The sequence below is a fragment of the Gigantopelta aegis genome, chromosome 7 (genome assembly GCF_016097555.1).
Source record: "Gigantopelta aegis isolate Gae_Host chromosome 7, Gae_host_genome, whole genome shotgun sequence".
NCBI lineage: Eukaryota > Metazoa > Mollusca > Gastropoda > Neomphalida > Peltospiridae > Gigantopelta > Gigantopelta aegis.
Genome location: NC_054705.1, coordinates 26,161,219 through 26,177,968, shown reverse-complemented (window position 1 = coordinate 26,177,968; position 16,750 = coordinate 26,161,219). Strand labels below are relative to the sequence as shown.

The 16,750-nt window shown below is 37.9% G+C and overlaps 1 long non-coding RNA gene across 1 annotated transcript; it reads right to left on the bottom strand.

Moving 5' to 3' along the window:
• Positions 1-5,636: 5,636 nt before the first annotated feature.
• LOC121377449 lies at positions 5,637-15,535 on the bottom strand. The gene is made up of 4 exons (XR_005958619.1): positions 13,504-15,535; positions 12,928-13,125; positions 7,005-7,055; positions 5,637-5,719 (listed from the first exon to the last, which is right to left on the bottom strand). It is a non-coding gene; the product is annotated as an uncharacterized LOC121377449 (long non-coding RNA).
• Between the last annotated feature and the right edge of the window lie 1,215 nt (positions 15,536-16,750).

Genomic DNA, 16,750 nt, shown 5'->3' with positions numbered 1-16,750 from the left:
CTAGGCCAATGGATCAATGGTTAGTTATTAGTGAGGGGAAAGTTGCCATGAACCAAATAACCAAATGCCAGATGAATATCGTATTTGTAAATTTTGTTATATGCCAGTTATTGAAAATGAATAACATTTTGTATTAATATGTCCCTGTGTATCGTGATTTAAGGATACGCCATTTGCCTAAAGTATACAATAGATGGCCAAATATGCTAAATTCTACCAAACTGATTTTTGCACTTTTTAAAAATTATTGTATTGCAGCTAATTATCATTTTCTCAGATTTATGCCAAAATTGGTCTTTTCGTTTGTGTTCAGCCTTTTGTTCTGTTGAAAAAACTTGTTTGTTATTTTTATTTTTTTCACACCCAGATGGCGGCCATTTTTAATAAAACCTGAACAACATGTGAATAATTATTGTACCCATCTGCCGCACTAGGATGTGAACGTGTTTAATTAATTAATATGAATAAGGATGTATGTATGCACCACTAACGTAGCGTTAGGGTGACGTAGGTGACAGACTATGACAGGTGCAAATACTCGCTGTTCCCCGATTGGTCGTCCGTCCATTAGATATGACAGGGCTATTAAACACGTGGGGCACAGTTAAAGATCACCACGTTACAGGGTAACAAAGTTCATTAAATTATTTATTTATTCTTCTTTCATTTGAAAAAGAAACAAATATTAAATAATACTAACGATACTGCACTACATGTTGCAATATATAAGGATATCGCACTATATCGCAATACGGTTTTGATGTATTGTTGCACCCTAGATACCAACACAGAGTAATTTGTCTTAGTTTGAGGTTTTTCTGCCGAAATGAAGGAACAGAAGTCACAAGTTGGTGATGCAGTTTCTCTTTCCTTCCCAACATGAAACATGGTTAACAAGTTAACAACATGGTGATACAGATAATATAGTAGGATCAATATGCTGAATAACCCGCAGATTTTTTTGCAAGAAAACGTTGGCTGAAATTGGACAACCAGAAAGGGTCTAAATATGACGTCAAACAAAAGATGGCCGCCAATGTTAAAAAATGGCTAAAATTAGTTGAATTCAACAATTTCTCACCACTTTAAGTGTGAGGATTACCTATAATACTCATTATCTTACTAAAGGTATAATTCCTGAGGTTGACATAAGTGTTCTATATGACGTCATGACGTAGCTTTGTCTTAATTTAAATAGTCGCTTATACTATGTCTCAGCTCTCGACTCAGACTTGAGTGAATGACACACAGGTCTCCAGTCCCGATAGAATTGCGCCTAAGAACCCCAAGGGTTAGGATCAGCTCTTGAGTGAATGACACACAGGTCTCCAATCCCGCTAGAATTGCGCCTAAGAACCCCAAGGGTTAGGATCAGCTCTTGAGTGAATGACACACAGGTCTCCAGTCCCGCTAGAATTGCGCCTAAGAACCCCAAGAGTTAGGATCAGCTCTTGAGTGAATGACACACAGGTCTCCCGATAGAATTGCACGCCTGAGAACCCCAAGAGAATGAACAGCAGAGCTGTCCTCATTGGGTCTCCCTTTGAGTCCTCAGTAAAACTACACAATATATGGCAAAACCAAAGTGCCTAACAGTTGAACTGCCTGTTGGAAATCCTAATGCAGAGTCCTCAGTAAAACTACACAATATATGGCAAAACCAAAGTGCCTAATAGTTGAACTGCCTGTTGCCCGCACACCTATAAAGTAACGTCAGATGAGAGTGTGGGGGTTTAGTTATATACCCATAACTGAAAACAAATTTACAATAATTCAATTCTAATCTTAAAACTCAAATTTGATAGGAGTAAATTATTTATGTTAAATACATGCGTGTGTCATCCACATAGGTTAACGATATGTTTTTACAATAAAGTATCATTCTGAGAAATGTATTATTCTAACAAATATTTTATTTTGCTTCTCAGTTACATGACCGATTGAAATAAACTTACCATACATGTCACCGTGTGTCATCTATTTATTACTGGTGATCACATTACGGATTTAAACGTGTTTTTAAATTCTGACTTGGAAATGGATCTCTCTCTGGAATCTTGTGATAAATGATCACAGGTTTCACATGAATTACAGTGAGTATATTTTTCGTCTTCAAAACACGACCCATCAAATTTAACCTTTGGTTTATGAAGAATATTAAAAAGGAACAACGTCATGGTTCCGAAATTAATTAAAATTGATAGAAAAGTGAAAACAAATCGTGACAAGTTTATTTATAAATCATGACAATCTCATAAAACAACCGATTGGTTTAAGACCAAATGTTGTTGTACTTTGGTTTATAAAGTACACCAACAATTTTTATACACAATACAATTACCATCATCCTTTTAGAACATAACTTAATGAATGAAGGAAGGAAATGTTTTATTCAACGATGCACTCAACACATTTTATTTACGGTTATATGGCGTCGGACATATAGTTAAGAACCACACATAAGATCGTGAGACAGAAAACCCGCTGTCGCCACTTCATGGGCTACTCTTTTCGATTAGCAGCAAGGGGTCTTTTATATGCACCATCCCACAGACAGAATAGTACATACCACGGCCTTTGGTACACCAGTTGTGGAGCACTGGCTGGAATGAGAAATAACCCAATGGGCCCACCCTCGGGAATCGATCCTATATCGAGCGCTGTACCACTAAGCTACGTCTCGTAACTTAATGAAATTATAAAATAATCCATGAACATTTTTATTTTTTGTCCTGTGCTCTCATGCGACGCAGACTTGATGATACACGGCGTGACAAACATACAACAGTACCCATTCCACAGACAGGATAACACATACTACGACCAGTGGTGCACTGGCTGGAACGAGAAAGTCCAATGGGACCACCGATTAGGGTGTTTCAAGTATGACGTCAAACAGTCTTTTGATCGCAGGAGCTAAAATAGACAAACTGGCGGGTCCCTAATCCAATATACCACGGCTTTTGATATGCCAGTCGTGGTGCACTGGCTGGAATGAGAAATAGCCCAATGGGCCCACTGACGAGGGTGTTTCAAGTATAACGTTAAACAACCTTTCAATCAACCGGCTTCGGTAGCGTCGTGGTTAGGCCATCGGTCTACAGGCTGGTAGGTACTGTGTTCAGATCCCAGTCGAGGCATGGGATTTTTAATCCAGATACAGACTCCAAACCCTGAGCGAGTGCTCCGCAATGCTCAATGGGTAGGTGTAAATCACTTGTACCGACCAGTGATCCATAACTGGTTCAACAAAGGCCATGGTTTGTGCTATCCTGCCTGTGGGAAGCGCAAATAAAAGATCCCTTGCTGCTAATCGGAAGAGTAGCCCGTGTAGTGGCGACAGTGGGTTTCCTTTCAAAATCTGTGTGGTCCTTAACCATATAACCGTAAATAAAATGTGTCGAGTGCGTCATTAAATAAAACATTCTTTTTCTTTTTTTATTCAGTATATTAATTGTGGGTTTTTTCAAAATAATGATTAATATTCAACAGCAACAGATAAAAATTAATAGTCTAAAATCTGTCATTGGAGCTAATGTTAATGCTCGTTTGTTTTTCACCAATTCATGTTTGAAAAAAAAATTGTTTTGTTTACGACACCACTAGAGCACATTGATTTATTAATTATCGACTATTTGATGTCAAACATTTGGTAGTTTTGACATAGTCTTAGAAAGGAAACCCACTGCATTTTTCCATTAGTAGCAAGGGATCTTTTATATGCACCATCCCAGACAGGGTATCACATACCACGGCCTATGATATAACAGTCGTGGTGCACTGGCTGGAACGAGAAATAACACAATGGGATCACCGACCGACCACGCATCAAGCAAGCTCTACTACTAGGCTATGTCCCGCCAACGATCCATGTTTAAAGACTATTTGACAAAAGTGGGGCACGATCAAATGAGGGTTTGTAAGGTTTGATGAGCAAAGTTTCCATAAATATATGTGTGATATTTGCCAACTCCCGCTTGGGTGTGGTTTGTGTGTGTGTGTGAACATTATCAAATATACACCCAAAATCATGCAGTTTGGGCACATTATGATGCAATCTGATTAAAATTAGCTCTACTGGTCTACCAGTAGATCTAACAGCATTGCGTGGACTCCCATGTCCAGGTTCTCACTCCAGCCAGTGCACCACAACTGGTATATCAAAGGCTGTGGTATGTGCTATCCTGTCTGTGGCATGGTGCATATAAAAGATCCCTTGCTGTTAATCGAAAAGAGTAGCCCATGAAGTGGCAACAGCGGGTTTCCTGTCTCGATATCTGAGTGGTCCTTAACCATATGTCCGACGCCAAATAACTAAGTAAAATGTTTTGAGTGCGTTAAATAAAAACATTTCTTTCCTTCCCGTCCAGGTGACATTTCGTCTGTAAATAATAATTTAAACATCTGAACTGAATCAATCTTCAATTTTACATTACAAATTATTTATTTTATAAAATAAAACATTTTAATGCATTGTCGAGATCGGTCTGGTGATATATATGTTTGTTTTTGTTTAACGAAACCACTAGAGCACATTGATTAATTAATCATCAGCTATTGGAAAGAAACGTTTATTTAACGATGCACTCAACACATTTTATTTACGGTTATATAGCGTCAGACATATGGTTATGGACCACACAGATTTTGAGAGGAAACCTGCTGTCGCCACTATCCCTTACCGAAATGACTTATATTTTTCACTTATAAGTGAAGTACAAGTCGTTAATACTTTTCAAGTATAAGCGACTTATAAGTAAACGATTAGGATTTTGTATGCAAATGAGGTATCACTTATACAAAGTATATGTGACATATAGGTGAAGTGTTAACTATATATATAAGTGAAGTGTAAGTCATTCGCTTATATTTAACAGAAGTGTTAGATATATATATATATGTGACTTATAAGTGAAGTATATAAGTGACTTATAAGTGAAGTATAAGTAACAAACTGCTGTATAAGTGAAATATAAATGAGGTATAAGTGATTCACCAATATTTAACAGAAACCGTTGTGTAAGTGAAGTATAGGTGAAGTATAAGCTATTCACTAATATTTAACAGAAACTGCTGTATAAGTGAAGTATAAGTGATTCACCGATATTTACATAACATTACTGTACAAGTGAAATACAAGTGATTCACCAATATTTTACAAAAAACACTGTATAAGTGAAGTATAATTAGTGAAATACAAGTGATTCACTGATATTTGAGAGATACTGCTGTATAAGTGAATATCTATCAAAGGCAGTGGTATGTTAGGTCCTGTCCAAGGAAAGATCATATGAAAGATGACTTGCTGCTTTTGAAACATGTAGAGAGCTTCCTCTTAAGACTATGGGTCAGAATTATTATCAATTTAATTTTTTACATCCAGTAGTCTGTGATGAACTAAATAGGTAGCAATCTGTCCTTGGAGGCCAAATTTCAATATTCTCGGGCAATTGCTGTATTAATGCCACTGCTTACACACCCTATCTGTAAACTAGCTGTCCACAAAACATAAAAATTGAAGCACAATAGTCTTAACAAACAAAGTGATGTTTCATTCTGACTCACTAATATATCTGAACAGTATATGCAAACAAATATTTTATAAATAGTACATATATTTATTTCCAACGTTAGATTGGATTCTCTCACATCCATTTTCCTCAGTTATGTCCTGTTCAGTGTCATCTTGATATATGTCATCCAACATTCAGATGGGATTCTGAAAAACAAATGTAGTCTGGATAGATCTGCTATGTAATTAGCTATTGTTTATTATTAATGTAAACATTTAGTTCTTTCTGTTAGTGTTAAAAAGACTACCCTAGAGAATCATAGCCTACCAAGTTTCAGGTGTGGGGAATCAAAACTTCAAGAGAAAACAAATTTTCAGTTAATTTTCAAGTTTACTTTTTTACCTGGTATTAATAAAATCTCAAGGATAAAACAGACTTTGAAATATTCAATGTTGACCTTTAATTTTAATTATGAAGAAATAAAAAAAAAAAAATACATGATATATATTTGAATCTAAAGAATCTGTACCAATTTTCAGGCCTACAAAGTATAAACTATTACGAAAAGATAAAGGGTGTTGGACTGGGAGGGAAATAATGAAAAAAAAAAAAAAAATACATGCATTTGTCTACATGTATTAGTTTGTACATGTATACTACATATCATAAACTGCATGCAACTCCTTTCCAGCTATAGGGGTAAAGCGCTCGACTGATGCACGGTTGACCCATGATTGATCCCTGTCGATGGGCCCTTGCGGCTTTTCTTGTTCCAGCCAGTGCACCACGACTGGTATATCGAAGGCTGTGGTATGTGCTATCCTGTCTGTGGGATCGTGCATATAAAAGATCCCTTGCTACTAATGGAAAATTGTAGCAGATTTCTTCTCGCTTAATTAATGATTAATTAAATATCGGCTATTGGATGTCAAACATTTGGTAATTCTGACTCGTCAGAGGAAACCTGCTACAGCTTTTCTAATGCAGCAAGGGGTCTTTTATATGCACTTTACCACAGACAGGAAAGCAAATTATCACAGTCTTTGTCAGTTGTGGTGCACTGGTTAGAACGAGAAAAAGCCCTGCATGCTTGTAAGTGACCATACATGGTGATGTCAGATGCTGTTCAAATGTAAACTGGAAGTTACTTTTTTTATTATTAAAATGTTTAATTCAAGATGCTCACTCAAGAATATGGGCGGACAAGGAAGAATTGAAAAAAAAAAAAAAAAAAAATTCTAATGTTAAGGAAATTTTAGTGTAAAAGTTATTATCCTGAAACAGATGTTTTAAAAATTACCAACCAACTGTCATGCAGAGATTGAATTTCCTACTAACTTGATAACACATGTTAAAGTTAATTTCCAAGTGATCTGGTATAATCAAACATTTTTGAATAATTATGTCTAATGGCTTGTGACATTGAACGACCACCTCTTATGCATCAAGTCATGCATCTTAAAACAAGATTATTGTTTGCTAAATACATACCAGTCACAAATATTTCCATAATATGATGACCAGAATGTGCTGACGATTTTTCTGGAAAAAAATAAAAATATATATATATATATACTCTTCAAAAGAAGAAACGCAAAACCACATTGTCGTAACATTTGGAGAATTGATTTAATTATTGAATGGTGAGTCCGATAATTACCAAATGTTGCAGGATTGTTCACAATTCACTCTAGTCCATTGTGAGTAAGTGATAGGACACACCACCAAGGTCAAGGTCATCTGGAGTCAATACCGGGTGTGGCCTCCGCGTGTGTTGACAACTGCCTGGCACCGCCTGCCCATTGAAGCAACCAGAGTACGGATGACGTCCCGGGGGATGGTGGCCCACTCGGCCTGCAAGGCTGCTGCCAGCTCGGGCAGGGTCTGGGGCTGTGGTTGTCGCTGTCGGAGGCGTCGGTCCAACTCGTCCCATAGATGCTCAATTGGGTTCAAATCCGGTGATATCGATGGCCAAGGAAGGACATTAATGTTGTTGTTCTGTAGGAAAGCCGTTGTGAGACGTGCTGTGTGAGGCCTGGCGTTGTCATGTTGGAACACTGCGTTGGCGTTGGCCATAACTGGAACGATGTGTGGCCGGAGGATCTGGTCAATGTAGCCCTGTGCATTCAGGTTGCCCTGCACGTGGACCAGGTCAGTTCTGCCAGTGTGTGAGATGGCTTCCCACACCATGACACTACCCCCGCCGAATCTGTCCACTTCCTGCACGCAGTTTGCCGCATAACGTTCACCACGACGCCTATACACGCGACATCTTCCATCATGACGTCGGAGCAGAAATCGGGACTCGTCACTGAACCACACCTGTCTCCATCGCAGTTGAGGCCATTGTCGATGAATCTGGCACCACTGCAGTCGGAGTCGACGGTGTTGTGGTGTTAAGATGACACCTCGAACTGGACGTCTGGCACGAATTCCTACCTCACGTAGGCGGTTCCGTACGGTCTGGTCGGATATCCTGCGCAAACCTGGTATTGCTGCGGCTGTGGAGGTGGCAGTAGTCAATCGTTCCCGAAGTTGGCATACCCAGATGTAGCGGTCCTGCCCGGGGGTAGTGACCCGTGGTCGACCGGATCTAGGGAGGTCACGTGTTGATCCATGTTGCTGGTAACGGTCCCACAGTCTGGAGATGGTGCTTGGGGACACATGGAATGCCCTGGCAACGGCCGTTCTGGATTCGCCTGCGTCTAGTCGGCCGATGGCATTGTTTCTCTGCGGTTCACTGAGACGTGGCATGTCCTGGATTGTCAACTGTCGGCCAGATACAGAGGCCAGGCAAGCGAACACCCTGCACTTTTATACTGTCGGTGTTCATGTTGCACGTGCAGACAACGCACGTGCAGTGGTGACATGGTTTGCACGTGGCTGCGTTTTTGCGAATATTCACATTTTGGAACTTTATTGTACAGTAGTTGCGTTTTATCGAATGTAACCGTGGGAATGTGTTTGGGACATGCAATGACCTTATATTCACAAAGCATGAACCGGTAGGAAACATAAAATCGGAGTTATAACCCATTTGTACCCTTTTGCGTTTCTTTTTTTGAAGAGTATATATATATTAACTTGTTTCTTGTAATCAAAGTAAATGTCCATTTCATCCTCATGCAAACCAATCCAGGTATGTCATTATCCTATCCAAGAATTTTCCTGCGTCAGTTTAAGAGTTTTATAGTTTTTTTCAAAAGAGAAGACAAGCATTTTGAAAAGAAATTAACTGGCATGGGGCGAAAAGGCTTGATACCACACCCCAGTCAAAGTAATATGTAACAATTTTTATAATATAAATACAAAATGCAACCAAAGATGTGTTGTAAATATTTGGGGGCATCCATACCGACAGTTGGGGGTGAAGTGAACAGAGTAAACAACACAAAATATAATGGTATAAATATTTTAATTTTATATATATTCTCAGCAAACAATAAGTATGCATTGATCGGCAATTATTGCACGATTTCGTATGGTATTTCATCTTGGTAAGTGCTATCCTGTTGTGGGATGGTGCATAGATAAAAATACATTGCTACTAATTAATTTTTAGCAGGTTCCCTCTCAAAAATTATATGTCAAAATTACCTGTTTGACATCCAATAGCCAATGATTAATAAATCAATGTGCTCTAGTGGTGTCTTTAAACAAAACAAACTTACTTTTTGTATAGACAATGAATACATGACACTTTGCCCCCAGTTTGACCTGTTCGCCCCCAACTGTTTGCTTGTTCGCCCCCAACTATTTGTCAGTTCGCCCCCCCAAAATCCCAATTATTTGTTACTTTTAAACAATTACTGTATTGTTTCTTTAGAGGCATGTTAAACTGTGTGTGTGTGTGTTTCTTTTCTTAGAAGGGAGGATTGTCGTCTTTCCACATTTTGGTTGGATCCTTGAGTCAGTCCGGGCACATTTGACATAATCACCAGTTTAATTAATTAATTAATACATGTAAATCTTTATGGGGGTGAACTGGTATCTTTGTGGGGGTGAACTGGTTAAGCACGTGAGGGCGAACTGACATCCGATTTCGGGGCGAACTGGCTTGGGGGCGAACTGGCTTGGGGGTGAAACAATTGAGGTTTATTGTAGCCCAAACCAAATTTTACTTTCAAATAATTAATTTTGTATGTACGAAAAAAATATGAATGCATGACGTGAGACCAAGCCTGATCACCAGAAAGGATTATGAAATATACACGTTATGTTGCTTAAAATTATAAAACAAAATCTTTTATAAGCTTAGGCCAAAAAAAAAGAAGAAGTTTGTTTCAGGTAACATGGCCAAAAAAAGTAGGTTAAGTAGGTAGGAATGTTTTTTTTTGTTTTTTTTGGGGTTTTTTTTAGTTCAAAGAAAGGTTACCCTACCTTAAATGTGTTTGCCAGAGAAAAACTCGGTCTCAAGATGAAAGACATGAAGGCAAGCTGTCTGAAAAAATCTTAGTTTACTCTTTGCAGCCAGAGAAAAATAAAAACAATTTCACTGTCAAGCGTTGGCTCAGCAGTTGATAGGCCTATCTACATCACTGGCGTAGGAAGCGGGGAAGGGGGTACTTTGTAGCAGCATCGATATATTAATTTTATACGTGTGTGTGCCCACCCTACCCACTTTTTGGTATCTTCCTACAGGCTACACCCATGTATATTAACAATTCTGGGTACTAGGCCTAAGCAGTAGCCAACAACGAAAATCGTACCACGTCTTCTTAAAATGACCTTCACCTTTGCATGCGGGAAAAAAACGCGATGACTTGTAGTAGTCTGTGCATGTGGTATCGAGAAATCCTTGATTGTTTTGTTGAGATCGCACGTTGTTGTTTTTGGGAAAATAAACCTACAATGTATGAGATGACTGGAGTTACGATAATACGATATATTTTCCTCTATAGCCCTACAGTATTTAGTAGTTTATGTTATAATTACCTCGATGAATGTTTGACATCAAATAGCCAATGATTAATATTTTAATCAATGTACCCTAGACTAGTAGTGGTGTCGTTAAAGAAACAAACTGTCTTGTTTTCCATGTAGACAGATCTGGAAAACAGGGTGGTTAGCAAAATGTGTATTTTTACACCTAAACTTGTACATATATTTTTATGTACACATGGAAATATCCTTCACTGTTCACTGTCAATGGAAACCTTGTGAGTGTGAATGATGGAACTGCTCTTGGGGAGGACTTTCGAGAAAGCAGCCCAGCTTCATCGAGGACAAGCACCGAGACCGAGGCTGTACAGTACTTTCGGAACCGGATGATAAAGAAAGGCGAGACCACCATGCCAGTTGCCAGTCTGGCTGGCCACCTGTCGCAGGCATCTAAAGCAATCCGCGAATGTGTCATCCAGTCGTCCTGTGACGTCACGGAACAAGAAAGACCCCAAGACGGGAAAAGTTGTATGTGAAAGATGGAATGGGCGAAGGGGGTGTTCGCTGTCAGAGTGCAAGTTTGCTCACGTGTGCTTCATGTGCTACTCGACCGATCACGGCGAATTCAACCACCAAAGGCCGGTTTCAGACAATACCGCAACAAAAAAACTAGATACTTCACACTCTAGATCAGAGTTCTCTCATCTAGGTTGTAAACTGGGGAAATGGACTACTGAACTAGAAAATGATCCAGATAAAGACTTCATCTTAGACGGAATTATTAATGGATTTTCTATAGTAGACGATGCTGACATATAGTGCCAACCCCAGTTAAAGTTGCAAATTCAGGCTCGGCTTTAAAGCATGGAGTCGGAAATAAAGTTGAACAACAGATATGTGCGGAAATAAGAGGAGGAAACTATAGAAGGGTTTAACTCGCCACCTCTCGTGATTAGTTCAATTAGTGCCGTCCCCAAACCAGACGGGGACATTAAGACTTATTCATGACTGTAGCAGGCCAATAGGGCAAAGTGTCAATGATTATGCTGTTAAAGAGCCGTTTTCGTGTGATTCTGTTAACGATGTATTAAAATGCTATAAAGCCAGGCTGGTATATGGCGAAAGTGGATTTAAAATCTGCTTACCGATCAGTAAATATACATCCTGCCTGTTACAAATATACTGGATTAAGCTGGTTGTTTAATTCTTCAAAACATGAAACTGATTTTATTGATAAGAAACTTCCCTTTATTGCTAGAAAAAGTCCAAACATGTTTCACCGAATAACCCAATCTGTAAAACGTATGATGATACGTACGGGCTTCACTGCAACCGTTGTATTTTACGATGACTTTCTAGTAGCTACGGAATCATTTGAAGAGTGTAAAATTGCTTACAATACACTAATCGGGTTACTTCGAAATTTAGGTTTCAAGATTAACTGGAAAAAAAGTGATTGACCCATGTACAAAATTAACATTTTTAGGTATTGCTATAGATACAGTAGCGGGTACAGTTTCCCTTGAAAATGAACGGGTGGGGAAACTGCGATTTGTTGAGAACATTTGCTTTTAAAAATCGCGCAACACGAAGACAGCTAGAAAGTCTAGCGGGTAAGTTGAACTGGGCGTCTTTTGTCATTCCATGGGGGAGACTGCATATTAGACGAACGTTTGATCTAATTTCATTACTCAAAGAGTCACAACATAAGTGCCGCTTGCCAAGTATTCAAGATGATATTCGGTGGTGGATGTTTCATTTGCAACATAGCAATAGCATGAAGTTAATCTGGGACAGTCGCCCTGTTGTGCCGGCAATTACCGATGCGTGCATAAATGGGGGTGGAGCTTTCTGCTTGGGGGACTGGACTTACACTTCGTGGTTGTTGGACCATTTTGGTCGCAACGTACAACACTGGTTAATGATTCCAATTTCAAATAAATTAGTTATCCTCATATCCATTCAACGTCCAGGCATGTCTAGTCTGAGTCCAGTCTCTAACACTGCCAGTGATTGGGTTCAGGGCACGACGTAAGAAGGTGCCGAAAAGTGGGGTGGGGGTGTATAAAAACCATCGCTGCTGCCCCCCACACACACACACACACCCCTCAACCTCTATTTAACACACACACTGACATGTAAGAGTTATCGTACTCGAGTACTTCTGTCGTCTGCTTTGTCGATCTGCGACCACAACTTCTGTGCGCTTCACCCCACCCCACCCCACCCCAGCAGGAAAAAAACAAGTTCAGGGTCGGTGGCAAAATTTTGGGTCGGTCGGGTGACCGGAAACAAAGAATTTTTTGGCAAGAGTACCGTAGTTTCCTCAGTGTAATTTCATACATTAAAATAGTTTATATTATTTTGAAATTGTCGGAACGACAACAATTCTTTCTCTTAACATTGCGCATCTAAAGGATATTATAATACAGTTACAAACAGTATGAAATATTAGAAATTGATAATAAGCGAATACCGTTATTCTTTACCAGCGGCCATTTTGAAATACTAAACTATTATCTACAATACTAACCTTAACAAGGATAGAGTTGGGCTAGGTCAGCCAGAAAACGTTGGAACATGTGTTCTCCTTCTTTTCTTAAAGACCGATACATATACTCTGTCAAATGAAGGTCGAATGATGTTCGTCGTGTGTGTGTTCGTGGCAATTGGCGTTTTATACACCACCAGGTGTTCTCTATCAGATTGGTGCAAGCACCAGTAGTTGGATCTAAAAATACAATATTAAAATAGGGCTTTATGTTTTATGCTTAGGGTTAGCCTTAGGGTTAGGGTTAGGGTTCGCCTTAGGGTTAGGGTTACTCTTTAGGGTTAGGGTTTATGGTTAGGGAATATATGTACTTAACATACTTCTTTTATACATACCTACAAAATTCTGACTATGATTGACAGTCGAATGTGTATAATTTTTTTAACTGTTTTCCAGTTTATCATACGCCTTCCAGGTGTCTGTTATGTGGGTTCCAGGGGCTACATACTTCTCTATGATTTCAGTTAATGTTGCTGTATCTCTTTTGGGAACACACTAAAACAACTTGCCGAGTTTCTCTGCAGATACCCCCCAGCACCCACTGTCCTACTAGTCTACCTCTGTGGTATTTCCTTTTGCCAAATTTGGCTTCATCGATTTCGACGACTTTGCCTTTGCCACCAATTTGCCGAGTTGTCTGTTGTTCAACAATAAAGGAACACACTTCTCGGCAGTAACTGTAGTAATCACTCAGTTTCTCTCGATGTAGTCAGTACTTTATCCTCGTCACTGTCGTCTGTTGAAGAGATAGAAGTTTCATTAATTGCGTCGTCGTAGCTCATTTGTTTTATAAAACAATACACTAATAGTATACTTTTCCGATAAGAAAGTTTTGCCCCAGCGAACCAGCTTCCAGTTCTTAGTTGTACTTGATGTTTACTTTTTCGGCACAAAGTTTTATTACATTGGAATCTGAAATCAATCCTTTTACTTTTTTTTCTTTTTACTTCAAATAATTTCGTTAATTCATCTTCACAAGTAGGACATTTAACAAATTTTGGTAATAATTTAAACTCTTGACAAAAAGATATGGACTTTTGAGGTGTATCTAACTTTGAAAACAGACTATGAAAATTAAAAGGCCGAATTTTACGTTTTTTTTCTTCCCAATTTCGGTATCAGGACTATCAGAACTACGCTTATGTGCCATTTGAAAGAAATCATGTGCCAATAACAAGTACTTACCCTTTATATTACCTTATACTTCCACAGAAAATACATGTAATGCCTTTTTCATGAAACGCATGCAAGTGCACGCACTAATGTATTTCCTTTTATTCAATTGACACCTCAATTATAAATGTGAATGGTCGTGCAGATAATACATTCTACATGTTTATTATGATCGTATATTTTCGGTAACGTTCGGGTATTTCCGTAAAATCATGTTATACGAAAGACATAAAAAATTGGACCGTCTCAAGTAACTTCCTCAATAGCTCAATCGATAACGCTGACGACTCTCAAGCTGTCACCTGGAGTTCGAATCTCGAGAAGGTAAGTGAAAATGTTAATAATTATCTTTGTAATACATGTCATTAATCAATTAAAATAAACTAACATAAATAGAAGAAAGGAATGTGAGTAAAGAAAGGAATGTCAGTAAAACAAATGAAGGAAGAAAATATTATAAATCTTTATTAAACAAATTAAAACTAAATTATTTGTAAACAAAGACTACTGACCTATTAGAGTACGTGAAACTGGTCATGTGACCTAAATCGCTCCAAAAAAGCATTACTATCGTTGTAAAAATCTGTACCCATCGGTGAAATAACAAAAAAAATTCTGTAATAAATGCATCAATTTGGCATCTTAAAATATTTATTTTGCATTTAAATGTATTATTTATGATGTCAACGTGATCTATGTGTATTTAAATTGACCCCGAAAGATATGCCTTGATCGGCCATTTTGGAAATTTTCTGTGTCGTGACCCAATGTTGTGTAACCGTCCTAAATCTAGAACAATAATAAGACATCAACGAGGACGGAACAGCCACGAGTGAGCGTCAATCTCCCCTCAATCCTCAACAAGTGAATGTTGACAGGAGATGGAGGCTCCCTCACGCGCGCCCATCCACGCAGATTCGAAATTCATCCCATGCCGTAATTACTACATGTAATAAAACACAAACACCAATTGAAATAATAATATTAAATACATAATTATCAAAACACAAAACATAACATATAATCGCAGTGTTCACTGTTGAACATATTAAATAACAACTACAGTAAAATACGACCACACGCAGCCCCAATTAACCTAACGTTTACTCATACTGTTTTACCTACCGACCCAATCACGTTCCCAGCGGAAGACCCCGAACACTCGTCGCTAACCACTTTTAGTTGTCTCTCACTGCAGTGCAGCCGTCTCCCATTGGCTGGAGATCACTGCCCTCGCAATGCACGTGCGACCATATAATGCACATAATGAAATGCATTGCAGCCAGTAAAAATAACCCAGACTTTCCACTAGTCTATTTCATTACAGACAATAATAGACTTCCCACTGGTCTGTTACAGTTGCACCATGTAGAACACGTTACATTCGTTCGATTGTCATCAAGCATCACATAATATTAGAACAAATACAGTTAAAGATGTCAACTTATATATTAAAGGTGTCTAGAATAAGTAAGAAAATATTAAAATCATTTTTACCTTTTTTACCTTCCAAACGTGACGAAAATAGTAGGACATCCGAAACTTGACCGAAGTTCTTCATTTTCCGCATTAGCCAAGAATTCGGTAATGAACTGTGATTGTTTCTGCTCAATCAAAATGATCTCAAATCCAATTCATAGTGCAAAATACACAATGTTTTGTCATTATTTATTATTAAATTTATTTTAGCAAACTGCAAATGGCACGTTTTTTCCTGTTGTTATCTCTAAGCCAATCAAATCCCAGGTATGACTGTTTAGGAACCGACCAATCATATTATCGCTTTTAACCTTCGTTCGTCTTTTAAGACGACACAGACTTATAATAATAATAATAATTATTATTATTATTATCATAATTATGTACTAATCTAGCGCCTTTGTGGCCTTCTGTCTATTAAGCATTATAAATGATTACTCTGCATATAATGAAATAAACAATGTAATAACAAAACACAACGTAATTATCCAGATTCCAATTAATTGAATTATAAATAAATAAACTTTAAACGTACAGATTCCTGAGTAAAGATTTTACTAAACATTTTCAAGAGCCAGTGTTATGCATAATTTTATACTGTCTGTATTATATTATAAATGAAAGTAATTACGTTTGCAAATAAATTTGGTTTTTGTGCCTATTTACACACAATCTGGTAAAAAAAAAGGTGGTGGTGGGTGGGTGTGAGACGTACAGCATGAATACAGCATGGCTAGCTGGAACAACAGCACCGACAGCAACTGCCATATGTATGTGTGTGTCTGTATTATTATAATAACAACAAATTAACTATAATTATGATATTTTTTTAAAACAAGTTTTATTGACTTTATTTTTTTTAAATTATTTATTTTATTATTTAATTGAAATTATAATTATATTATTATTTAGCAGTAATATATATATATATATATATATATATATATATATATATATATATATATATATATATATATATATATATATACGAGATGTGAGTGGTAGCCTACCCTGTAATATTTCATTTTTAGCCCCCCACCCCCTAAAATAAAACCATACTGTGATGATAAACTATCTCCAAACTAATATTTCACTTATATTTCACTTGTAGAAACAACAACAAAAATATCTAATTCCAGTTCACTTATACCAC